General features: G+C 34.3%; 1 protein-coding gene across 1 annotated transcript in view; it reads left to right on the plus strand.

Moving 5' to 3' along the window:
• The first annotated feature begins 4186 nt into the window (after nt 1–4186).
• Nucleotides 4187–26427, plus strand: part of LOC118193580 (polyamine-transporting ATPase 13A3-like) — a 236671-nt gene continuing 214430 nt past the window's right edge. Inside the window, exon 1 of the mRNA XM_085825885.1 lies at nt 4187–4320. The gene's annotated coding sequence lies outside the window, so the exon portion shown is untranslated. The remainder of the gene's footprint in view (nt 4321–26427) is intronic.

Consider the following 26427-nt stretch of genomic DNA (forward strand, 5'->3'; position numbering starts at 1 on the left):
CCCCCGTATTTGATTACATCGTTCCAAAAAGATGTCTTTCCATGGAAAAACGTACGATTTGTACAACGTAGGGGATCATTTCTAGTAATTTCGGGAACGAAAAATTTTTCTCGCTCTCATAAATTCGTTGTACTTCCTGGAGAATATGTCTCTGACATGTGGTTGAGGACTATTCCTTCCCTAAGAGTCTCAATGTCCGTCCCAGGTTTGTTTCTGATGGAAAGAGGGGCATAAATTAAGAAGTTAAACTGATTTTTAAGGCTTACTTATAATTAAAATAAGATTTTCGAGATCAAAAGAATTTTCTGCAGAAATTGTGGTTCAGTTACATAAAAGAAGTGCCACAGCCCCCTTATAAAGATACTCATAGAAATGAGTATCTTTACGTACTCATTTCTGTTATTTATGGGTGGACCTAAGCGATCCTTGACTTGTAAATCACCAATGGCTTGGGCTAATACTGTTACCACAGACTCTAAGGGCATTACTGTGTCCAATTTAATTTAAATTTAACTGCCTACGTAAATTTACTGAATTGCACCTGTGTATGATTTATGGGATGGTGCTAATAATGGTTAGCTATAGGTCATTAGTGACCAAGAGCCTCTATAGAGTTTCGCCGCAATATGCTTTATGAAAGGACTGCTAGTAATGGTTAGCTATAGGTCACTAATGACTAAAGCCTCGATAAGTAGTGATCTACTTTGATTCCATTTTAATCGAAACATCTGTCTCAATATATTGCACATCCTTGATCCGAAGTGATTATAAAGGCTGCCATTGATAAGTAGTCTTCATAGGTAACGCAGTGTTCTTCAATTAAATTTTAATACCGGAAAAGTTCTGGGGGAGATTTTTCCATAATTTAAACGTAAAAATTACCTTCGCAGACAGTTTCGAAACGTTTTAGATTATTAGCGTTGTATTATGTTGTCACGGACACCTCATTCACTCACTTTGGCAAGTGTTGTCACTGTGGACGCGTAAGATAAATAGCTTATTTTTTATCTCTCACGTGCATTCCAAGTCCTCCGATTTTTGCAACTGCGCGAAATAAAGGGGTTATGTTATAACAGCCTCACGTACAACCAGGCAAAACATAAGATGAGTAATTTCGCTTTCGGTTTTAATCAATCTGTAACTAACAAAAAAATATAACCACATTTCTTAATAATTTTAATCTTAATTTTATTTTCATTAATATATCTATTTGATATAACTGCATTAAAATATATTATTTTAATTAGGAAAAGACGTTTTCAGTGCCACATATTAAGCAGCACATACTTAGAATCTTTTTTCTATATTATCCAGTATGTTTTCTGGTTAAACTTCCTTTTATTTCTTTAATCGCTCACGCTCATCGATTTAGCTTTACATTCCCTTCTGAATTGTTGCGGTTAAAATCGGATACATTTGCTAGACTCAAATGGATTTCAATAATATGGTAACAGCTCTTTTTATCGACCTGTTTTCACCTTGTTGTTCGGGCGACCACTGTATTTAAAATATTAGAAGCACATCTGAAATATTTTGTCTCGGCACAATTTTTGCGAGGCTATCTCCAGAATGGAAAGTCCAAATATTAAGTCCTGCTGGCAAAAGACTAATATTTTGAAAGCATTGTATAAATTAATTAAGCACAGATATACAACTTCTGATGCTGCTGCGCAAGACGATGGAGGTAAGAATGTTTTTATTTATTAAGATAACGTCATTATCATTTATTTCAATGATTGCCTATAATTTCAGAAACAATTCAAAAACAAAAAACAAAAAAAAAAAAAAAAAAAAAAAAAAAAGGAAATAAAAACATAATTTAAATTTGTCAAGAAATCTTTTATTTTTACGTTTCTTACACTAATTAGAAAAAATGTTGAATAAATATATAAACAAATATATTTCAGAATGCTGAATTTTGTAGATTTATCTTCAATCATGGAATTTTGCTTATAATTTTACTTTCCAAAAAAATGGGAAAATGGTAAAATTTTATCACAATAATACTAGGTTATGCAATTTTAATTGTAATTCTCCCTTGTGATTAATAATTTGATAACAAATGTATAGCTTATTTTAAACTATTATTACTAGATTTTATACTTTTGTTATCGTTATGTATATTATGTATGATTTATACATAATATATATAACTCATTTTGTTATCGTTATATATATTATGTATGATAATTTATTCCCTAAAAGACCTGCTAAACATCTCTCCTTCTTGTGGCAGTATGATACTTGAGATGGTTACATGATGCATGAGAATTCTATTCCTTTGAGTATTGCGATAAAACTGATATATATTTTTCAGTTTTTATTCTAAAAGTCATTATCACGTTTACAAAGTTATTTCCAATTTATCTTGAGTTCTATTCGCTTAGTACCTTACAGCAATAGCTGCTTGATTTACAGTATGGATTAAAAAATCAAAAACACTATCAATACAGTTTCGAACAAAAAAAAATTCAGCTGCACTTTGCTTCATTTGCGTTTGAAACAAATTGCAAAGCATTCTGTTTTTATTCAAAAATATAAAATCCTTTACATCTCACATTCAAACATTATTAACTTACTTTATAATTTCTCCTTCAAGTGGTAAGGTTGCTTCAAATGGAAGCAGCAATATTCCTCCCCCGTATTTGATTACATCGTTCCAAAAAGATGTCTTTCCATGGAAAAACGTACGATTTGTACAACGTAGGGGATCATTTCTAGTAATTTCGGGAACGAAAAATTTTTCTCGCTCTCATAAATTCGTTGTACTTCCTGGAGAATATGTCTCTGACATGTGGTTGAGGACTATTCCTTCCCTAAGAGTCTCAATGTCCGTCCCAGGTTTGTTTCTGATGGAAAGAGGGGCATAAATTAAGAAGTTAAACTGATTTTTAAGGCTTACTTATAATTAAAATAAGATTTTCGAGATCAAAAGAATTTTCTGCAGAAATTGTGGTTCAGTTACATAAAAGAAGTGCCACAGCCCCCTTATAAAGATACTCATAGAAATGAGTATCTTTACGTACTCATTTCTGTTATTTATGGGTGGACCTAAGCGATCCTTGACTTGTAAATCACCAATGGCTTGGGCTAATACTGTTACCACAGACTCTAAGGGCATTACTGTGTCCAATTTAATTTAAATTTAACTGCCTACGTAAATTTACTGAATTGCACCTGTGTATGATTTATGGGATGGTGCTAATAATGGTTAGCTATAGGTCATTAGTGACCAAGAGCCTCTATAGAGTTTCGCCGCAATATGCTTTATGAAAGGACTGCTAGTAATGGTTAGCTATAGGTCACTAATGACTAAAGCCTCGATAAGTAGTGATCTACTTTGATTCCATTTTAATCGAAACATCTGTCTCAATATATTGCACATCCTTGATCCGAAGTGATTATAAAGGCTGCCATTGATAAGTAGTCTTCATAGGTAACGCAGTGTTCTTCAATTAAATTTTAATACCGGAAAAGTTCTGGGGGAGATTTTTCCATAATTTAAACGTAAAAATTACCTTCGCAGACAGTTTCGAAACGTTTTAGATTATTAGCGTTGTATTATGTTGTCACGGACACCTCATTCACTCACTTTGGCAAGTGTTGTCACTGTGGACGCGTAAGATAAATAGCTTATTTTTTATCTCTCACGTGCATTCCAAGTCCTCCGATTTTTGCAACTGCGCGAAATAAAGGGGTTATGTTATAACAGCCTCACGTACAACCAGGCAAAACATAAGATGAGTAATTTCGCTTTCGGTTTTAATCAATCTGTAACTAACAAAAAAATATAACCACATTTCTTAATAATTTTAATCTTAATTTTATTTTCATTAATATATCTATTTGATATAACTGCATTAAAATATATTATTTTAATTAGGAAAAGACGTTTTCAGTGCCACATATTAAGCAGCACATACTTAGAATCTTTTTTCTATATTATCCAGTATGTTTTCTGGTTAAACTTCCTTTTATTTCTTTAATCGCTCACGCTCATCGATTTAGCTTTACATTCCCTTCTGAATTGTTGCGGTTAAAATCGGATACATTTGCTAGACTCAAATGGATTTCAATAATATGGTAACAGCTCTTTTTATCGACCTGTTTTCACCTTGTTGTTCGGGCGACCACTGTATTTAAAATATTAGAAGCACATCTGAAATATTTTGTCTCGGCACAATTTTTGCGAGGCTATCTCCAGAATAGAAAGTCCAAATATTAAGTCCTGCTGGCAAAAGACTAATATTTTGAAAGCATTGTATAAATTAATTAAGCACAGATATACAACTTCTGATGCTGCTGCGCAAGACGATGGAGGTAAGAATGTTTTTATTTATTAAGATAACGTCATTATCATTTATTTCAATGATTGCCTATAATTTCAGAAACAATTCAAAAACAAAAAACAAAACAAAAAAAAAAAAAAAAGGAAATAAAAACATAATTTAAATTTGTCAAGAAATCTTTTATTTTTACGTTTCTTACACTAATTAGAAAAAATGTTGAATAAATATATAAACAAATATATTTCAGAATGCTGAATTTTGTAGATTTATCTTCAATCATGGAATTTTGCTTATAATTTTACTTTCCAAAAAAATGGGAAAATGGTAAAATTTTATCACAATAATACTAGGTTATGCAATTTTAATTGTAATTCTCCCTTGTGATTAATAATTTGATAACAAATGTATAGCTTATTTTAAACTATTATTACTAGATTTTATACTTTTGTTATCGTTATGTATATTATGTATGATTTATACATAATATATATAACTCATTTTGTTATCGTTATATATATTATGTATGATAATTTATTCCCTAAAAGACCTGCTAAACATCTCTCCTTCTTGTGGCAGTATGATACTTGAGATGGTTACATGATGCATGAGAATTCTATTCCTTTGAGTATTGCGATAAAACTGATATATATTTTTCAGTTTTTATTCTAAAAGTCATTATCACGTTTACAAAGTTATTTCCAATTTATCTTGAGTTCTATTCGCTTAGTACCTTACAGCAATAGCTGCTTGATTTACAGTATGGATTAAAAAATCAAAAACACTATCAATACAGTTTCGAACAAAAAAAAATTCAGCTGCACTTTGCTTCATTTGCGTTTGAAACAAATTGCAAAGCATTCTGTTTTTATTCAAAAATATAAAATCCTTTACATCTCACATTCAAACATTATTAACTTACTTTATAATTTCTCCTTCAAGTGGTAAGGTTGCTTCAAATGGAAGCAGCAATATTCCTCCCCCGTATTTGATTACATCGTTCCAAAAAGATGTCTTTCCATGGAAAAACGTACGATTTGTACAACGTAGGGGATCATTTCTAGTAATTTCGGGAACGAAAAATTTTTCTCGCTCTCATAAATTCGTTGTACTTCCTGGAGAATATGTCTCTGACATGTGGTTGAGGACTATTCCTTCCCTAAGAGTCTCAATGTCCGTCCCAGGTTTGTTTCTGATGGAAAGAGGGGCATAAATTAAGAAGTTAAACTGATTTTTAAGGCTTACTTATAATTAAAATAAGATTTTCGAGATCAAAAGAATTTTCTGCAGAAATTGTGGTTCAGTTACATAAAAGAAGTGCCACAGCCCCCTTATTTAGAACTTCGGTAGGCTCCAGCATACATTAAGCACTGATTTAGAGAAAATACTAAATTTTTAAAGAAAACCGTCAATTAATTCCTGTGTACAATACAAGGGATATTTTTAGGTCCTTTCTCTACCTTTGCATCTTCTGCTATGCTACATCTTTCTGCTTGCCCGTCGGCTCTGTGATTCTCTTCGGTTTGGCCATTACAAGCCCGAAAAATTTATTCGTTGTCGCGTCACGTCGCCATCACGAAACAAACCAAGGAGCCCAAATTTATGGTCTCTTTTCCACCCAAAGGGAATTTTTCTTCCCAATAAAAAGCAATCTAATCCTGTTTCTGGAACTTTCAATATTTTTTAGACCAAAGCTATAAGGAGTAACACTTCGGACATTTCCAGAAAGGGATTGCAAATTAAAATCGCTCATTTAATATCTTTTTCTCTCTTTGAATATTCTTTACCCCTGCCTTTGTTCTCATATTTTCCGTAAATGTGATACTTCAGATTTAGAATTTGTTTGTTTGAATACCATGTCAGGACTTGTGTTTCTCTTGATTTGCGTTGGAAACATGAATGATTCTGAATCGGAACAGGGAGCTTACTCAAACTATGTTCAAGAAGGTGTGAAGTAGACAACACAAGCAGGAAGGGTATACGAAACCCTTTATTTTCAATATTTTACAGGTATTTCCGAACTTTGACCAATATTTGATTGCGGCTGATACGGGACCGTTTTTAAATGATGTATGCCCAGTTTTTGGCACATGTCTTCAAATATATTACTTACAAATTGAGGACCATTATCCGATATAACATTTAGGGGCGCCCCGTATTTTAAAATTTATTTATTTAAAATAGAATCAGTAACTAATTTTGCGGAGGCTCGTTTCAAGGGAACAATTTCGGTCCACTTACTAAAATGGTCAACCATAACAAGGAGATACCGACTTTTATTTAACTGACTTTTCGGGAAAGGGCCCAATAAATCGTTGCCAATTATTTCATTTGGAAATTTTGATTTAATCCTATTTAGAAACCCGGCCGGGCGGAAATTGACGTAATTAACTGCTTTACATGTTGGGAAGGACTGGACATACGCCCTTGTTAACTTTTGCAGCTCAGGAAAATAAACTGCTTCGCGTACGCGTTGGATGGTTTTACGAATACCACCATGAGAGGCCAAAGGCGAATCGTCCAACTCCTGCAGTATATTTAATTTAAGACTAGCTGGGATAACAGGTCAAAATTCGTTGTTGGAATTCGTAGTTTTTGTATAAAACAATAGACCATCTATTAGTTCGTAATGGGTCGCCCTATTTCTTATCGCCACAACATTTGGTGGTTAAAATTTTCAGGATCTTTTAAATAATCATAAATATTTTTAAATTCCGGATCCTTACCCAGTTCTGTTATTACAGTTTCTCGGGAATGTATCGTACATGCTGTGAACATCGCCACCTTTATAGTATCACCTTCTTCATCTATTTTTATTATGGATAGGGCATCTGCTACGATATTTTCCTTTTCGGAGGTGTGTTTGATTACCAAATTATACTCTTGTAACTTGAGTGCCCATCTTATTAACCTTGGGGATAAGTTTTTCCCTGAGTACAATCTAGTTACCGCCGCATGATCAGAATACACTGTTACTGGCGTACTTCCAAAATAGACTCGGAACTTTTGCACTGCTAACAGAACTGCAAGTGCCTCTCTCTCAGTCGCGAAATATTTTTTTTTGAGTTTCATTTAAAGTTCTACTAAAAAATGCCACGGGCTGCTGATTTTGCCAAAGTACTGCTCCTACCGCATAATCCGAAGCATCCGCTGAAATTTCTAAATTCTCATCGTTCTCAGGAATTTTCAAAACAGGGGCTTTCATTAACGCTTGCTTTAATTTTTCAAACGCACTATTGGCTTCGGCCATCCACGAGAACCTTGCCTTTTTAATTTTAACAATGGTTCAGCAATAGCTGCAAAGTCTTTTATAAAGAACCTATAATATGAACAAAGTCGTAGAAAAGAAAACAGCTTCTTCGCCGTATTTGGCAGCGGATACTTTTGAATAGCGATTATTTTTTATTCGTCCGTGTCGATTCCTTTCTGAGATATTTTGTATCCTAAGTATTTTAATTCAGGGGCTGCAAATTTACACTTTTTAACATTAACTTTTAGACTGTCCTCATTTAATAATGGAAACACCTCTCTCAAATCTTTTATATGATGATCCAAATTATCAATAGTAATAATGATATCGTCTAAATACATAAATGTGTTCTTTCCTAGCACAGGCTTTGGCACAATGTGCATATATCGCTGAAATGTTGCCGGTGCCCCTGAAAGGCCAAACGGCATACGCAAGAATGCATAATTGCCAGACTTAGTTATAAAAGCAGTCTTAGGCACATCTTCTGGTTTTACACTTATTTGAAATTAACCAGTCGTTAGGTCTAACGTAGTCATGTATTTCGTAGAAGTTATGTTCCTTAAAATTTCTTCAATAATAGGTAACGGATATACCGGATATTTAGTAATGGAGTTTAATTTACCACAGTCAATTGCAAAACGCCACCGTTTCGGATGTGTTACTGGATAATCGTTTTTTTTTTCTTACATAACACAACTGGGCTGGCATAACTACTTGAGATGGGCGTTATGATCTTTTTACGTAACATATCTCGAATGTGCCACTCTATAATTTTTTCTTTAGTCTTATCGTACCGATACGGCTTGTGGCGAACTGGCAGTGAATCTCCTGTATCAATTTCGTGTTTCTTCACTTGAGTAAACCCGGGAATATCACTAAATAATGAAGCAAATTCACTTACCACTTGGCGAATTTTTTGTTGCTCTCCCGTAGGCAAGGTGGTTGAGATAAAACGTGGGTGGTTCTCTTTTTTCTTCGAGCACTGGTTTCATGGTCAGCTTAAGATACGCTTGGTTAAACTCCAGCGTTGCTTCTGCCTCTGAAAGAAAATCTATACATAAAATTACACGTGCTTGTAGATTTTTTACGATAAAAAACATAATTTTTACCTGCTGGTCCTTAATACGGATATAGAGTAGTATTTTACCTATGCATTTGCATCGTTCCCCCTGCGCAGCTAACACTGTCGTATTATCCGAATTATACTATATTCTATATTTACCGAAGTATTTCCTAAAAAAATCTTCTACCACACAGGAACACTGCGCGCCTGTATCCCGGAGTGCGGTGGCTGGAATATTGTTCACCAAAACTTCAATCTTTGGAAGAATCAAATTTTTCACAATAACTGTATTTAGCTTGAAGGAAGAGGGATTTTCTTGGCCTTCGGATTTCCGCACCCTCCCGTCAGCAGAAATCCGTTGTAGTTTAAATCTTCTTTCTTCTTTTCCATGCCTTCCTTCTTTTTCCGCTGGCCTTCAAACTTTGTTTCTGGCTTATTATTGAACTGTCGACGTTCTCCGGTTGTTTTTGGGTACTCGGGTATCCCTTGACCACTCATTCGACTTGCTTCCGGAGCCGTGCTCTTGCCTTTGCTGTGGTCTTGGCGCGCCAAATTCGCTTCCTTGCTCGTACTGGCGTCTTCTTTCAATGTCTGCCGTTTTCTACTTTCAAACCGGATTGCGAGTTCAAATAACTTTTCCAATGTCGTCGGGTTCCTTAATTCAATAAAGTCTTGTACTTGGGGAAGTAACCTAGGCAAAATTACATGGATTATTTCAGGATCCCGCCGGCTTCCATACAAGAGTTTAAAGACGTGAATTTTTTAAAAATAAAGCTTGAAAGATTTTCGATTCGTTGCTGGTATGCGCTGAAGAGTTCCGCTTCCAATTTTGCACGATTTCTTACGACAGGAAAGGCTTTTACTAAGGCAGTCTTGAAATTTTCGTAAGTACAGGTGGGACTTCCTGCTTGACCCAAGAGGTTTCTTCCTATACATTTGAACCAATTAAGCGCTTGGCCCCTCAAAACGCTGGTAGCTAAGGTGACTTTCTGGAACTCATGGACTGGATAATGCAGTGGAAGTGGTCATCCAATTTTTCCAAAAGACTGGTCACCGGTGAGTTTCCATCAAAGCTTGCTGCTGGTTTCATCGATGCGCGCATGGTCTGGACGATGTAACCAAATCCTTCCAGGGCGGCAGCTGGCATTTCTGGATTCTGAGCCGCTGCTGCAGGCACCTCCGGTTCTTCTTGAAACTCGGCCATGGTTATTCTTCTTCTTCGGGAGCCACTGTCAGGACTTGTGCTTCTCTTGATTTGCGTTGGAAACATGAATGGTCCTGAATCGGAACAGGGAGCTTACTCAAGCTATGTTCAAGAAGTTGTGAAGTAGACAACACAAACAGGAATGGTATACGAAACCCTTTATTTTCAATACTTTACAGATATTTCCGAACTTCGGAATACAAAGACCAACCACTTGTATTCTGAACGTAAGAATATAAAAACTACTAACTAAAACTCTAACTAAAAGCTAACTTTGAATTAGTATACAAGTGTCTAGCATTAAGAATGGCCTTTATTTGAAAAGGTACGTATGTAGTACGCCGAGCTGCTGAAACTACGATACGTCTGCAATTATCAAGAGGGCTAAACCTCTGGCCTTTAAAGGCAACCAGCAACCGAGTGAAAACTCGTAAAACTACAGTGGCAAGCGGCTTGCTTCATAAAACTCCTTCTCAATCTCTCTCTTGGCAAAAAGCCACAACTTAAGTACTTGGCGTTAGCAAGACAATTTGCATAAACAAGTTAAAGCATTTAATTCTGGCCGGAAGTAGAAAATAAGAAGTGATAGTACAGTTTTAAAATAAAATAAACGTTAGTAAAATTTAGGATCCTTACAACAATATGATTATTGTTTATCTTTATTAGAAGATTTATTAAATAGTTAGAAATACGCTTTTCAAAAAGTAAAGAAACAAATAATTCTAAATTGAATTTTTCATCACAAAGTTGCAAAAATTACGGAACAATGGTAAGAAACTCCCTTCATCTTTTGTACTTTGCTAGAAGAATCCACGATTAGAACTTAAATGTCAAAAAATACAGTTTTTCCCCTGCCAAGAAGTTTCAAAATTATAACTTATGTAAGATGCTGAAAGGATTTTCCTCTAATTTTCCTTTAATTGGCTGCCTATCCTTACGACCTGTCTTTACACGGTGATCAAAACATCTTTCCGTGATTACAAAAATGTATTGCGGGAAAATAATGTTAATTAGACTTACATGAGGTTTTTTGAAATTGTAACTGTAGTAATGAATTTTTTATGAACAGTACTGTGTTAACAAGCGTATACCTCCTTTGCAATACAGCATCAGGCCCGTGTTATAGTATTCCCCAACTGTTCTTCAGCATTTGATCTGTAACACTGAACACAGCATGTGTCATTCTGGTTTTCAAAGTATCAATATCATAACCTGTTAAGACAGAGACTGTATCCTTGATATGTCCTTTATCCGATTGACGACAGAGTCCACAACCTCATCTCTCACAGTAAGCTTGATACTTCTTGAAAAGTCATAAATTCAAAATTTCATTAAAACGTTCTTACACAATACATCATGTTCTTAATATCCAGAAGATTTCAATACGAATATCTAAACTGCCATTGATGAGCAATTCAGTTTCATGATATTACAAAAGGCAGTTTTCTTCTTTCTTTCATCGATATCATTTCTTTCCTAGGTATTCCTTGGGGCCTTAAAAAATATCGTAACAGAATCACATAATCTTAAAAACTTCGTCTTCTGTGGTTATTTCATGTAAAAGTTTTAGAATAAGCTAAAGCTATTTTACTCACCTTGTAGTTCAATGTCATTAACCTTGTAGTCTTAGAACATATTTTTATTATTTATGCATCGTTTTAGGATTTTGAAGAACGCTACGAAATCCGTTTCGAGTTTCAATTATAAAATATGCACATTTAAGCACTGTCATGCACTGAAAGTTTATGTAATAAGGCCAGTCTTATTACACAAATCACCTTTTCCTATCGGCATGCGAGTATACGTGTTTGGATATTTGTCCTAAAATTGGAGTATTTTTTGGAATGTCCTAAATTCGGAGTATATTATGAAATTTCGAAAAGGCAGCAAAACTGTCTTTGTCGATAGCAAAGAGTTTAAGCTTTCCGAAGAAAAAGATATATATATTGTCAATAGGCAGTAATACAATCGTTAGCAAAAATACAGGTCTTAGAATTTTCGAAGAAGATTTATTGAATTTCGTTGACTAGATGAAAAATTACGGTGTATAAAATAGTCTAGGTTTATTTCATAGGAAGGAAAATATTGCAATCAACATGGAGGAAAGACAAGATTATATTTCAATTTCATAAAATTCTAAAGATTGGGAAATCGAAAAAAAAAATAGTTTTTTTTTTAAGAGATTATTTTGGGATGTAATAATCTCTAAAGAAATACGAAAAGTAATACGAGATTCTTATCACAGGTATTTTGAGAAGGAGCAAACTGTATATGCTGTCTAAATTTTAATATATTACTCAGTTTTCTAGACAACAGGTATTTTCATTTTTAACCACTTTTAATTATAAAATTGCACGTTTTCTTATAAATTTAAATTTGTGAATTATTAAATTTATAATAATTTTCTGGTTTTCTGAAGCAAAATTTTATTGTGATAATATGTAAAATCGTAAACATGCAAAATAACTTCCAGAAAAAGGCTTAAAAGCTCGACATTGGAATCGAGTTATCACTTTTATTAACTGCTTATAATTATTACCTAAGTACATTATTTTTCTCAAAGAATATGTATATTTTTGTTTTAACATAGTGAAAAATAAAGAGAAATAACTTCAGAAATGCATTTTAGTTTATACTGACGGGCCGATGATATATATATATAATATACATACATACGTAGATATATACATACATATATGTATGTATATTGGGCCAGAAAAATCCTTTACAGATTATTAATGAGTAAATTAAATTTTTACATAGCTTTGCATGAATTGCAAAAATGTTTCTGCTTAAAATTTCACGTAGCATGATTTTTAGAATAATTAAAAGAATGAATGAGAAATTTAGAGGCGGAGATAAGATGTACCTGACAGTCATGTATACAATCGTTTTCATCAGAAGGAAGAAGTCAAGAATCGAGAAAATTAAAATGACAGCAATACCTTGAGATGATAAGCAAATCTGAGTTACACCAGGTGTATGCAGTAATAAGGAGATCAGTGTTAGAGCAGCTGTATGCGATAATGAGCAAATCAGACTTACGTCAGTTGTAGGACTATTTACTGTATTCGAATTTGAATACTTCTAGGGAATCCTGGAAAGACGAGAAATTCTTGAAGATTTTTGGAATTTTAAATTTATTACATAAGAAATTAGTTCCTCCTTTTTATTGATAACTAGCAAAAAGGTTTATTTCAACCGGGAAGTTCAGTCTATTTGTTTTCTTAAAAATTTATATACTTTGAGAAAATTCAGAGAGATACTATCATGGAGGAAGATCATGCTATGTTGTTAAAAGTGGAGCACTGTAAATGGGGTAAGAAGTTTTCTTTGGTGCTTTTGTTAACCAAATCTAATTGCGGGCAACTTGATGAATTTGCTATTAGCTCAAATAGTAAGTTATAAATTAACTAAGCCCAAGTAAAGTACATTAATTGCAAAGTTCACGAGAGATAGAGAAATTGGTAACTATTGGAATACAGCGTAATGTTACATAATCTGTTTGTAAATATACTGTAGTCTATTACTAGCTATGGATATATTAACTACTTTAGTGAATGTATCTTAGTAGTACCCTACAAAAAATTTACTGCAGCTTATAAGTCTATTTTATTTATTCCATTACATACATTGTATGAAAAATGAAAGTTTTATTGTAAATATAAAGTATGGAACAAGTCTGCATATACTGCGTGATGTCTTGATGTAATTTTAAAAATCATTTGTTTAAAATATAGTGATTTTTATTTCTGAGAAATACACTGCATCCTTTTGCTTCTTTTCATGAGGCAGAACTGTCACATAAATGGTTATGACAATAAATCCGACTAACACAACTTAAAAAAGAGAATTATGACGGTAAAGGATGTTGGGTATTTCTTTTCTTTCCCGTAGCATTAAGTGATGCGAAGATAATCTCAAATTTCAAGAAAAACTTCCTGAAAATATATATATAAAAAAACCTGTTGCCACTTTCCTAACCGTGCTTCCATTAAAATGCTCTTATAATATTTTTAATTATTAGCATTAGCCGTTATTAAGAGCATTGGCCACTACTAAGGTTAGAAGCGGTGGTCACTTTATTATGGAGGCACCTAACAGATGGACCGCCGTTGCGTCCTGTGACAGACGATTTACATCCATACTTCCTCCGAGATTCGAATCCGGGCCCTTCGGTACGACAGTCAGAGTCACTAACCACTTTCCCGTCTGTGAGGCTACCCTTATAAAGTTGTAAGATAGTTCCTTCCTATTTTCTGCATGCTTTCGTAACTGGAAGCATGCTGGGCGCCTATTCGGGAGGTACGGAGTTCGAATGCCAGCGAGGGCATTGCGGATATTTTATGATTGTACAAGTGTCGCCAGAGCAAAAAAAAAAAAAAAATGCACTATAATTCGTCACCTCCAGAGTCTGGCGAGTGGGTCCCCTAATCCCCAGTCGTCCTTTGAAAGATGGAATATATAAGGTATTTTCTTCGTCATTTCCACACGGCTTCGTGGTGTAACTGGAAGCATGCTTGACATAGTCGAGGGGTTCGTTCGAATCCAGGCGAGAACATTGCATCTTTTTCATGTTGTTGCATCGATATAACTTAATAAATCCAAACCGTTATATCAGTCTTATATAATTAGTCTAATACTTCAAAAATAGAATGTGTCCTTTTTAAAACCAACATCCACGTTTATGAATAATTCTGGTCTTCTGTGGTCGCTAGAAGATGATTAACTTAATACAGATTTAAAACTTACTTCGTGGTTCGCAAGTAAATGTTTTTACCGAGTTTGACATCAAGCATAGAATTAAGATTAAAATCATCCTTGTCGAAGATCACTAATGTTTTTCCAAGCTCATTGTAAAATAGGCCTTTTCTTTTCTTTTAAAACAAGCTTGTGCAGAATGCCTTATATGTGATACCGTTTTATAGTTGCGCTAAAGGAGTATAATGTTTTTAATGCTTTTATTTATTTAATATTATCTTTTTATATTGCTCATTCTGGAATTCATTAAAGGTGCTTGGTCAATTAAATAAAATTAACTGAAAACTTTATTGTTTACATATTAATTTCATTTACGAGAATGGTGCAAATGAACGAGAAGGGCAAATTAATATAGTTACATAAACTACTTAGACATGTAAAATGGAAGATGATCGTTAAAAGCAACCTTCAAAGACAGAGCAGCATTGGTACTTATGGTAATGAACTGCGACTTATTGAAGTAGATTTCTTACGAATAACTCAGAGTACTGAAGAACTATTTTATATACAGATATATTCCGGATATATATGTAATGATTGTAAATGCGTATATGAAAGCAGTGGACCTCCCAACAGCTTACGATACTGCGTAGATGACCGAGAAGACCGTAGTGGCTTGAAGGTGGCAGAGTGGAAAGCATGATAAAGCAATTTAGCACAACATATCTTGAAAAATCACAATCTTTATTTTTTCCGTGCATATCAAATAATCCTTTTTCATACAAGATATTTCTTAATAATATTTGAATAGAATAACTTCCATTTTGAAGTACGACGTCATCTTAAGCAAGTAAGCGGCAGCAACGTGGATGAAATACCTCTTACCAGCAGGAGAGGTAACGCGGAAAAGGGCAGAGTATCATAGAACTTCAGAGGAAGAAGGGTGAAGTTTCAGTTCACAGTTCTGGTTTACAATTAATTTGATTGGACAAGAGGCATCTGCATTAAAACGTTACATAAGATAGAAAACTCTGGAACCTGTGAGAAGAGATGAATTTAGGGGTAGATGATCAAATTTAGAATGTTAATTTTGAGGTCATCAATTATATTTTGAAACAGCTATCATATTTTGTTATATCTTACATATATATATATTTCGGATTAGTCGGAGTAACACTGTAGAGATATTAGGTATACTTTTGGAAGCAGGAAAGATGAAAAATAGCAAACGCCTTCGCCGGGACCTCTGGAATACCGGCCCGGCGTGCAGAACCACTACACCACGAAGTCATGCCAATAGGGTGGCAAAAATACCTTATATACTCCCCCTTTTAAAGGGCGACTGGGGTTTTTAGGGGACCCAATCGTCAAATCCTGGGTGTGTAGAGTCATCATCCACAACCCTTTTAGTTCGGGCACCACTGTATATAGTTTTGGAAACAGAAAAGATGAAAAATAGCAAACGCCTTTGCCGCGAATCGAACCACGGACTTCTGGAATACGGCCCAGCGTGCAGAACCACCACACCGCGAAGGCATGCCAAGAAGGTGGGAGAAATGCCTTATAATATTAGGGACAGTTAACTCAAACTCACGGTTACTGCAACAGATTTAAAAGGCTGAAAAGATGAATGATTCATATTAAAATGAAAAGAAAAATATTATTAGCAATTTACCTGTATTTTTCAAGCAGTTTAATCTACAGAATAAGTTTATTTAATATCATAAATTAAAACAGCTCTCAAAAAATAAATGCATTGCTAATAGGTAGATAAAATATAGAAATATAATAGAACAACATAGTAGAATAGAGAAAGATAATATAATAGAATACACAGAAGAATAGGAAACTAGAAAAGAATAGATAGAATAGAATAGAAATAGAACAGAAGATAGAATACAAATAGAATAGAAATAAAACAGAAGAATAGAAACAGAAGCTAGAAATAGAATACAAATAGAATAGAAAATAATAGCATTGAATATACTACGAATAATGGAAGGTAATAGAATCGCTAGAATAGAGATAGAATAAGAAATATAGAATAGCAGAATAAAAAATAGAAAATAGGATAAAAGTAAATGTAAATAATAGAAATAGAATATAAGAATTAGATAGCGTAGGAAATAGAATAAAATAGAAGTAGAACAGAATAGAAAATAGACCAGAATACATAAGTAGAAATAAAACAGAGAACTAGAATAGAATAGATAAATAGAAATAAAATAGAGAAACAGAATAGAAATAAATGAAATAATATAAATAGAATAGATAATAGAATAGATATACAATAGAATAGAAATACAGCGAATATAGAATACAGTAAAAATAATGGAATAGAATAATAAATAGAACATTCTGAGAATAATGGAAGAATAAATATCATGAAACATCCCGAAAACGATGAAGAAACTAAATTACAAATGAAATTTAAAAACAATATTTACAGTTTTTGGCATCTAGCAGACTTCATCCGTCGTCAATGCTGTTTTCTCAGAAACCATTTTTTCTCTGCTTAGATTTTCCGTGGACAATTTTGTTCTTAGCTCATGGTTTGTGAGAATAATTTTCCATCATATTACCGTACATAAGCTTAGAAAGGGATGGTTAATCGGCTGTGCCTCGCTGATCGGGGATTGACTGTATTTGTACATTTTAGGAATTTTCTTTTATCTGGGTGTTTTAATTTGGATCATTACTCGTGCTACATTTTCTGCTGCGGGTAGAATTTTTTACACTCTTTTACAGCTTCTTCTAATGGCCTTAAGCATATGTTCGTCTTATGTTTTGAAAAACATAAATTTACCTAGAAACTTCAGGCTGGCATTTATTTCAGGTGCTTTATTGGAACTCTCGAGTTCCAATAAATAATGAAGCACTGTATCTTTCATTATAAAATGAAGTACTACATTTCAGTTTCTATGTTTAGTATATTATTGTTATATTTTTCAAGGAAAAAAATGAAATATTTATTCGTTTAAATTCCGCTCCTAAATGAATTATTTAACAATTAGGAGAAGCTATGTTTTCATTTGCTTTTTAAATAAAAGTGGAAAATTTAGTTTTGAGTGTTTTAAGCATAATTTTTATCGTATGCGATATTTTAATTGCATTATCACTAATGTCCAGTTATATATTAAACTATATAACTCCTGAAATATGAAGAAATGTTAATAAATTTCCCAACTTTTTCGCAAGATATAAAGTATTTTTAAAAATATGTTTTTAAATGCTCTTTCAGGAAATGCTTTTTTAAGAAAATTCTTTGAGGAAAGCCCTTAAACAACCTTTTAAAAAAAACAAATGTAAAATTCTATATCAGAACTTGACTGAAGTATATTAATAAAAACGTCTCTATGCTTTGCATTTTTATTAAAATTAAAATTTTCCTCGTTATCTAATAAATCATCTAGGGAAAATATCAGATATCGATCATGTTGTTTAATTATTTAAATGCCATTTAAGAACTCTATGAATTTTGAACGAAGTATTTTAATTCGAAAAGTACTCTGAAATAGACTTTTGATACAGCTGCCTCTAAATACTGTTAATATTCCGGATGATTCTAAAATTCTTCAAAGATGTTTTGAATGATGTCAAAGATGTCATAAATGTGGCTGTTAGAATGCAGCAAGTCTGATATCTTGACAGTTTTAGCAGATATATATAAAATTTAAATATTTATTCAGGCTTTCTACAAATCCCACTTCTCTTAAATCGTTTTCCGAAGTCCGTTTAGTATTCTTGGATGCCGTTTTTCTAAGACTCTTTAAGAAACCGAAAGTGCAAAAGTCCATAGGAGAAGCATCACGTGATTTCAGAGATGTTTCATTAAATGGTATACATTTTATTTTTGTTTCTGATGCTTTCTTTGCCAAATAAATGGAAATTGACTCAGACGTATGACTGAAGGCTTTGCCCATATGAAGCTCAAGTTTACTGCTCAAGTTTCCAATTAAGTCTGCAATTTCTTCTACCAAGATTGGTTTTAAAATATTCTATTGGTAGGACAATAATTTACTTTTAGCCTTAGTTGAGATTATTTTTAGTTTTTATTTTCATTATTAAATAAAATCCTTCAAGTATCAGGAATCTTTTTGGGAACTTTTCTATATTCTCTACGTCATTTTCATCAGCTGAGCAATAGAAAATGGACCTTTTTTTATTACAATCCCTTAAATGTATGCATACATCATTACCTGTTATAAGGTATTTCTCTCGCCTTCTTAGCAAGCCTTCGTGGTGTAATGCTCAGCACGCTCGGCGCGTATTCGTGAGGTCCGCGGTTCGAGTCCCGATGATGGAAATGCTCATTTTTCATCGACTTCTGCTTCGAAATAACCTACTGTCTCTACAGTGGCGCTCGAACTAAATATGGTGGTGGATGATGATTCTTTACCCACCAGATTTGGCGATTGGATCCCCTAATCCCTAGTCGTCCATTAAAAGAGGGAGTATATAAGGTATTTCTCCCGCCGTCTTAGCCTGTCTTCATGCTAAGAAAGTTAGCACGCTGGGTGCGTATTCGAGATGTCCGAAGTTCGAGTCCCGGCTAGGGCAATGATAATTTTTCACCGACTTCTGCTTCGAAATAACCTAATGTCTCTACAATGTTACCACAAATTTCCATTTATAAGCAGCTAGGTGTTTTCCGTAAAATTTTGTACACTTTTTCTTTCTGCAGTATGCTTCGGCAAAAGAAGATGAACTTTAAACACACTTTTTTTTAAACTTCAAATCATTATCAGTGATTTTATTACAGTGCCAGAAGATATTCCCAACACCGATGCAATGGATATTTGAGTCGGTGGAGTTTCTTTTAAAACCAGAGACTTCACCTTTTCTATTTTTATCCTAGTTCGAACAGTCTCAGAATGTGGTCAATGTTTTCCTCTTTACTTTCAGCTAGATACTTTTCCGTTTCAAATTTAGTATATGTTAAATACCTTTCTTTAAAATGCAACAATCTCGACGTTTACACTGCTTTACAATTTGTTGATACGAATATTTTCCCTTGGAGAAAGCATTTACGTAACCTCCGAACTATCTATCAATTTTAAAATTAATTTCGAATATAATTCCCTTATTCTGCATTCGAATGAAAACAAAACAATAGCAGATTGTTATTTTTAAAATGTCAACATGTAGAGTGATTATCATTAGAATTATAGACGCGGAAAACGTGAAAAATGTTCAATATTTTCGCCAAACTAGGTCTCTCAAATACGTGCCGAGTGTGCTACCATTCCACCACGAAGGTATGCTGGAAGAAGAGAGAAAATACCCTATATACACCCCCTTTTTAAAGGGCGACTGGGGATTAGGAGGACCCAAATCCTGATTGTGGTCCCTAACCTTTTAGTTCATTATAGTCACTATTTTAGTCACTATAGAGCTGGTCATTTAGTCATCTTTTAGTCACTATAGAGTCATTAGATTTTTGTTTTGAAGCCGAAGACGTGAAAAATGAGCAATGATCTTTTCGGAACTCGAACCTGGATCCCTTGAATACACGCCGAGTGTATCGTTATACTACGAAGGTATGCTGGAAGTAATAGCTAAAAGTTTTAAACAAGGAGGTATGCTGGAAGTAAAGTAAATTATTGTCCTACGCTATCGTTATACCACGGAGGTATGCTGGAAGGAGGGAGAAAATACCTTATAAACTCTTTGTCTCAAAATGCTAATAAGAAAACTCAAATATAAAACTGTTTTCAGAAAATGCGAACTACCGTCTGTACAAGTATGATCAGAAGTTATGTCTAATAAATTTATGAGAAAACGTGTTTGCAATTCCAGCCAAAAATGCAAATGTGGAGAGACTATTTTTCCTAATGTTAACTCAGTAGTCAGACTAAAGAACCAAATTATTAAGGAGACAACTGAAACAGTTTTGATTTGCCACTGTAATTTTAAGTTGACTTGTGTCCGATTTTATAATTATGGGAAAGAAGAAAAGGATATAATTAAGAAAGCAAAATCAATTTAAAATATGACTAGGCTAAAAAGATAGCCTTGAATTATTTTAATTATTCTACGTGTTCATTTCATTAGCTTGCTTAAACTTTACTGATTTTTATTAGAGTAAAATAAACCATTAATTATCCACCTTTTTTCATGCTTTTTTTATGTAGCACTTAAACGTTCGGTATCAATGCTTTACAATTATGGCAATCCTAAGTATAGTATCCATTCAGTGTTTCTGCTTAGCTTACTTAAAAAAGAAGTTTGCATTTTTTAGTACAGTGTGTCAGAATCGAAGTTAGTTATCAAGTTTTACTAATAGTAACCATTTTTAAAATTTTGCTGTAAAATAGTCCATCTTTATGTAGCTTCTTCTACTCTTAATACTGTCTCTCAAATTCTCTCTTAATATCATTTCTCAAATTCATTTGAAACATATCTTTGGAGTCTGCATTGAAGTGCTGTAACTTTCTCCTACTCAGCAAATGTTCCGCCATATTCACAAAAATTCAGAATTACAATAATCTTTTGCAGTTCCCCACGATTTTAGAGGCGCTAAATAAACGTCTTTCATCACAATTGTTGATTTTTTAATAAAATTATCTGCAGCCTGAGGAAAGGTTATGTTATCAGGACTTGTGTTCCTCTTTACTTGCTTTGGAAACATGAACTGTCCTGACTCGGAACAGGGAGCTTACTCAAGCTATGTTCAATAAATTGTGAAGTAGACAATACACACAGGAAGGGTATACGAAACCCTTTATTTTTCTATCTTTACAGAGATTTCCGGAACTTCGGAATACAGAGACCAACCACTTGTGGTCTGAACGTAAGAATATAACTAACTAAAACTCCAACTAAAACTAACTTTGGATTAATATACAAGTGCCTAACTTTAAGATTGGCCGTTATTTAACAAAATCCGTATGTAGTACAGAGAGCTGCTAAAACTACGATACGTTTGAAATTATCAAGAGGACTAAACCTCTGGCCTTGAAGGCAACCAGCAACCGAGTAAAAACTACTATGGCAAGCGGCCTGCTTCTAATAACTCCTTCCTCTCTCTTGCTTGGCAAAAAGCCACAACTTAAGTACTTGGCGTTAGCAAGACAAATTTGCATAAATAAGTTAAAGCTTTTAATTCTGACCGGAAGTAGAAAATAAGAAGTGATAGTAAAGATTTAAAACAAAATAAACGTTAGTAAAACTTAGGATCCTTACATACTTCCCGCCAGAGTTAATTAGTTTGAAACTGAGGTCTAGAACGACCTTGTTGAAAACTTTTAGCTCTAGAATCTAACGCGAGGCCAATCTTTTACAAACATTTCTCTCTAGAAACTAGAAATTAAAAAGTCGTTTTTACATTATCAACTCCATGGACAAGTAATTTTCATCTGTACTGCATCTATAAACAGGAGTTTCTTAGTTGAAATCTGGTTCCTTCCAGAGATCTGGAAGGAAAACTAGTTTAATGAAATGTTACACAATCAAATGGCAAGTAACATGAATATTTATATTTCTCTTTTAAAATTCTTATTTCATTCATGACGTTATTTAATTATCTCCCCGTGCTCTCTGACATGTGTTGTAAAGAAAAACACCAAACACGAGCGTGTCTATGTACAAGTGTTTAACACTACCGCCTGCAATCAAAACACTAACGTGTTAAAATTCAACATAACAAGACCTCAGAACACACCTTTATATTCATCTCTAAACCCTGAGGTACTATTCTGAAAAGTGGCTAACTCTGAAGTGTAGCGTCAGAGAGCCTAACTACATTCATTCAACCTTTAACACATATTCACAATAATTTGCTCTTTTTACAGTCACAACAAAAGTTAAAATTTTTGGCATTACTCTAATATTTTCACTTTTACATATCACACTATTTCTTAACTTTTAAGATAACAGTTCACTTTGTATATAAGGACATATTAACATGCCGTTAATTTTACGCATTTTAAAACATACATTAGTAGTACATTGTTAACTTCTATTCTTTTCCAAGCAAGTGCCAATTCTTCTACATTGAAATACTACATTTCAAAAGTCTTTCAGACTAAAACTTCTTTCTTGCCAGAATCATTTAAATAAAATTTTATACAATAATTTTTACAATTTTCTTAAGGTACCTTTCTCAAAGATTATCAATGCTTTTACAATATTCAAGTATTTACACATTCTTATTATACAATAATTTTAGTTTTACTCGCGAGTAATTGAAAAACATAATACCAAAATAGGTAACAACTCATTTCTCGCCTTTTTGGCGATAAAGGTAGGCTTCACATGAGGTAAAACTTCTTGAATTCTGCCACTTGCAGTAAGAATGAAAAATTAACTTAAGGTTTCAAAGTAACATAAAGTTTTACTTATCTTTGTGATATTCAGACATCCTTTTTTCTGCCCAGTCCTGGAAAGTGGCGAAGACTACCATCTGGTTCATCTTCCTTCTTGTGCGGGTTCGCTCTTCGGTTTTCTCCATGAGCTTTCTTTTTCTTCCAGTTCGGTCACCCTTGAAGACCTTCTTTGTAGCATCTGCCTGCGGTCTCGGCCGTTTGATGGCAGCTGGTCTTGGCGGAACCGGGACAACTGTCTCTCGTTGTTGCTTGATCTCGTTGCTGGCTGTTCAAATTTTTCTTGCTTCTTTGCATCTGCAGCTGGTCTTCCTTCATCAATTCGTCGACATTTGCTGCGTAGACTCCTATCCGATGGGTAGATCTTCCGTTTTGGAGCCGTGTTATAGTTTCTGTCATTTCTCCTGGCTCTCTTTGCATTAGTCGTACTTCTCCCTTCTTCATTCTGAGGGTGGTCGTGCCCTCTCTTTTCTGGTCGGTGGAACGGCTTCTTTTTCTTGTTACCTTCAGTTTTCCAACAGGGGAACTTTCTTTTCAATAGCTCTTGTCTACTAATGGCTTGCCCTTGTGATTGTCGTTGTTCCACCTCTGGAGCTTGTGCTTGCCGTGCTGGATCCTGCAAAAGATCTTGAAATATTGGCATTTTATTACGATTATAAAATGGTTTTATCTGGTCAACGTTTGCGGTGCAGGTCTCACCATTCCTGGCTTTTAACACCACTACAGCCTGAGTTACTTTTTCTATGACATATGGTCCTTCAAATCGTGGATAAAATTTGGCAGTTTTATCTTCTGGTGCTGAAGAAAGTGAATGCTTAATTTTTAACACTTCATCCCCTACCTTATAAGTTACTCCCCGTCGTTTCATATCATAATAGAGCTTCTGTTTTCTTTGTGCTACTTCAGTGTTCTTTTTTGCTTCTTTGATTAATTTTTCTATATCGCCCATTTTAAATTCTGGGGCTCTTTGTTGAACATAAAATAATTTATCTAACGGCGTTATAATCTTTCTGCCTAAAAATAACTCAGCAGGAGTTTTGCCCGTCGTATCATGTTTTGCGGTCCTAAGGGCGAAAGCTAATTCATTGACATAGTTATCCCAGCTTTCATGAAAATTTTTAACATAACTACGGATAATTTTCACTATATTTCTATTGATCCGTTCCGCTATATTTGATTGTGGCCGATACGGGACCATTTTTAAATGACGTATGCCCAGTTTTTGGCACATGTCTTCAAATATATTACTTACAAATTGAGGACCATTATCCGATATAAATTTTAGGGGCGCCCCGTATTTTAAAATATATTTATTTAAAATAGAATCAGTAACTAATTTCGCGGTAGCTCGTTTTAAGGGAACAATTTCGGTCCACTTACTAAAATGATCAACCATAACAAGGATATACCGACTTTTATTTAACTGACTTTTTGGGAAAGGGCCCAATAAATCGATGCCAATTATTTCATTTGGAAATTCCTATTTAATGCTATTTAGAAACCCGGCCGGGCGGAAATTAATTTAATTAACTGCTTGACATGTTGGGCAGGACTGGACATACGCCCTTGTTAACTTTTGCAGCTCAGGAAAATAAACTGCTTCGCATACGCGTTGGATGGTTTTTCGAATACCAGCATGAGAAGCTAAAGGGGAGTCGTGTAACTCCTGCAGTATATTTAATCTAAGACTAGCTGGGATAACAGGTCGAAATTTGTTGTTGGAATTCGTAGTTTTCGTATAAAATAATGGACCATCTATTAGTTCGTAATGGGCCGCCCTATTTCTTATCGCCACAATATCTTGGTGGCTAAAATTTTCAGGATCCTTTAAATAATTATAAATATTTTTAAATTCAGGATCCTTATCCAGTTCGATTATTACAGTTTCTCGGGAATGTATCGTACATGCTGTGAGCATTGCCACCTTTACAGTATTACCTTCTTCATCTATTTTTATTCTGGATAGGGCATCTGCTACGATATTTTCCTTTCCGCGGGTGTGCTTAATTACCAGATTATACTCTTGTAACTTGAGTGCCCATCTTATTAACCTTAGGGATAAGTTTTTCCCTGAGTACAATCTAGTTACCGCCGCATGATCAGAATACACTGTTATTGGCGCCCTTCCAAAATAGACTCGGAACCTTTGCATTGCTAACAGAACTGCAAGTGCCTCTCTCTCAGTCGCGGAATAATTTCTTTGTGTTTGATTTAAAGTTCTACTAAAAAATGCCACGGGCTGCTGATTTTGCGAAAGTACCGCTCCTACCGCATAATCCCAAGCATTCCCTGAAATTTCTAAATTCTCATCGTTTTAAGGAAATTTCAAAACAGGGGCTTGCTTTAATTTTTCGAAACCACTATTGGCTTCGGCCGTTCACGAGAATCTTGCCTTTTTCCTTTTTAATTTTAGCAATGGTTCAGCAATAGCTGCAAAATCTTTTATAAAGGACCTATAATATGAACAAAGTCCTAGAAAAGAAGAAAACTTCTTCGCCGTATTTGGCGGCGGATACTTTTGCACAGCGATTATTTTTGATTCGTCCGTCTCGATTCCTTTCTGAGATATTTTGTAGCCTAAGTATTTTAATTCAGGGGTTGCAAATTTGCATTTTTCGACATTAACTTTTAGACCGGCCTCGTTTAATAATGAAAACACCTGTCTTAAATCCTGTACATGTTGGTCCAGATTATCACTAGTAATAATGATATCATCTAAATAGATAAATGTGGTCTTTCCTAGAACAGGCCTTAGCACAATGTCCATACATCGCTGAAATGTTGCCGGTGCCCCTGAAAGGCCAAACGGCATACGCAAGAATGCATAAGTGCCAGACTTGGTTATAAAAGCGGTCTTAGGCACATCTTCTGGTTTAACACCTATTTGAAAATAACTAGTCGTTAGGTCTAACGTAGTCAGATATTTCGTAGAAGTTATGTTCCTTAAAATTTCTTCAATAATAGGTAACGAATATACCGGATATTTAGTCATGGAATTTATTTTACGGTAGTCAATTGCAAAACGCCACCTTTTCGGATGTGTTACTGGATAGTCATTATTTTTCTTACATAACACAACCGGGCTAGCATAACTACTTGAGATGGGCGTTATGATCGTTTTACGTAACATATCGCTAATGTGCCATTCTATAATTTTTTCCTTATTCTTATCATACCGGTATGCTTTGTGGCGAACTGGCAGTGAATCTCCGGTGTCGATACTATGGTTAGTAACTTGAGTAAATCCTGGAATATCACTAAATAACGAAGCAAATTCACTTACCACTTGGCGAATTTTTTGTTGCTCTCCCTTAGGCAGGTGGTTGAGGTTTAATGTGGGTGGTTCTCTTTTTTCTTCCCGAACTGGTTGCATGGTCAGCTTAAGGGACGCTTGGTTGAAATCCAGCGTTGCTTCTGCCTTTGAAAGAAAATCTATCCCTAAAATTACATGTGCTTGTAAATTTTTTACGATAAAAACATGATCTTTACTTGCTCGTCCTTGATGCGAATATACAATGGTATTTTACGCGTATTTCCAAACTCTACCCCACTTTTCGAATATTTGACGTCACGGAAATATCGACTAGTTTCACCTGACA

The sequence above is a fragment of the Stegodyphus dumicola genome, chromosome 1 (genome assembly GCF_044657685.1).
Source record: "Stegodyphus dumicola isolate Sdum_Otavi_A_Nest chromosome 1, ASM4465768v1".
Classification (NCBI taxonomy): domain Eukaryota; kingdom Metazoa; phylum Arthropoda; class Arachnida; order Araneae; family Eresidae; genus Stegodyphus; species Stegodyphus dumicola.